A 1,511-nucleotide genomic window follows, 5' to 3' on the forward strand; every position below is an offset into this window, starting at 1 on the left:
ACACACACACACACACACACACACACACACACACACATATATATATATATATATATATATATATATATAGGCACGTTATATGCTTAAGCGTGCCTTGCGCGGTGGAGCTTTCCCTTGAATTTCACCCTGAAAGAGCAGCCGTAAAGTGCACCGACTCTCTTTCTCTCTCCTAGGTCGACGAATGGCTGTGTGCACCTGTGTGCGCGGTGCGAAATTTATTACCGGTTTAAATATCTGACGTGGAACGTGGCATGAAATTTAAGGCTCGTTCGGCGCTTTTACCGCGAGTCGTTCAAATAGTTCTCCCGTACGATTATTTGATCGTCCATTGACCGCTGCACTTTCTTTGATTACTGATAATCTATTAAGCTCAATTTTTCTCTCATTTCATCAAATCGATCTCTACGACATCATTTCGAGTCTCGTTCTTGCAATCATATGTCCTGAGACCGAACGCGATACTAATTGACATTCCGCTATTTTTATCCGAATAATGATCCGAGTGATGTTCGCGCACATATCGGTTTTTCGATTAAGCGTAGAGACAGTTTGGCTCGTCGAGGAGAAATTTAATCGAGCGTTCCCCCGCGCAGGTCGCGCCCTTTCGCGGCAACAGCAGCGCGTAGCGTCTACAACGATTGGAACATTGCTATGTATATTTAGTGTTTAATCGATATCGTCGCCACGTAGGATGTTAGGAAATTTAAAGAGAAAATTAACAGTGACAGCTTCGAACGCTTCTCGAGTGTAAATATTAACCGTTAGGGACCTCGTACATATATATACACACTTTCTTCAAGCGCCTTAAGTTGGGGGGGCATCAAGCAAATAATTTCGTCGCAATAATAATCGTCGTCCTTTAGGAGCGGGGATATCACGTACAAGCGGTTATCATTATCGTAACAGAGCGACGACGGACAAAATGATGATCCGCGTCGCCATCAAGGTCCGGGAGCTCGATCTTCGATTTTGCCGCTTTTAAGGCCGACGCGTGATCGTGCTTGCCGAGTTTCCTCTTCGTCGATGGTTCTCGATAATTTTCTCGCTCAACGATCACCGTGATCGATTCACCGAGCTATCGTTACCATGACACAGAAAATTCAAGTACCTTGAACCCTCTCTCGTACTTCCAGCCGCTGACAGTCCGCTCCTGGCAATAATCGTCAATTTTGTCTCAAACGAACATGAACATGCACGTGCGCGCTCCGCGTAACGCACGTCACGAGCGAGCTAGATCAGTAATCGGAATAAGAACGAGAGAAAGACAGCGAGATAGCGGAAAGTTAGTTTGTGTAAAAAGAAGTTGCGCGCGAGTTAAGGGAGATCCTCTCCTCGACGAAGGAAACGATAAAGATGACGAAGGAAGACACTTTCGTATCTGCTCACGGCGTACTTCGTACGGGATATTTTATATCTCTTTTATACTTGAAACCGCACAAGCTGCCGACAGTGCCAGTTAATATTCTCTATTACAATGTATGAGATTACAATGTATCGTTCTCTAGTATCAT

This window comes from Atta cephalotes (assembly GCF_000143395.1).
Source record: "Atta cephalotes unplaced genomic scaffold scaffold00021, whole genome shotgun sequence".
Lineage (NCBI taxonomy): Eukaryota > Metazoa > Arthropoda > Insecta > Hymenoptera > Formicidae > Atta > Atta cephalotes.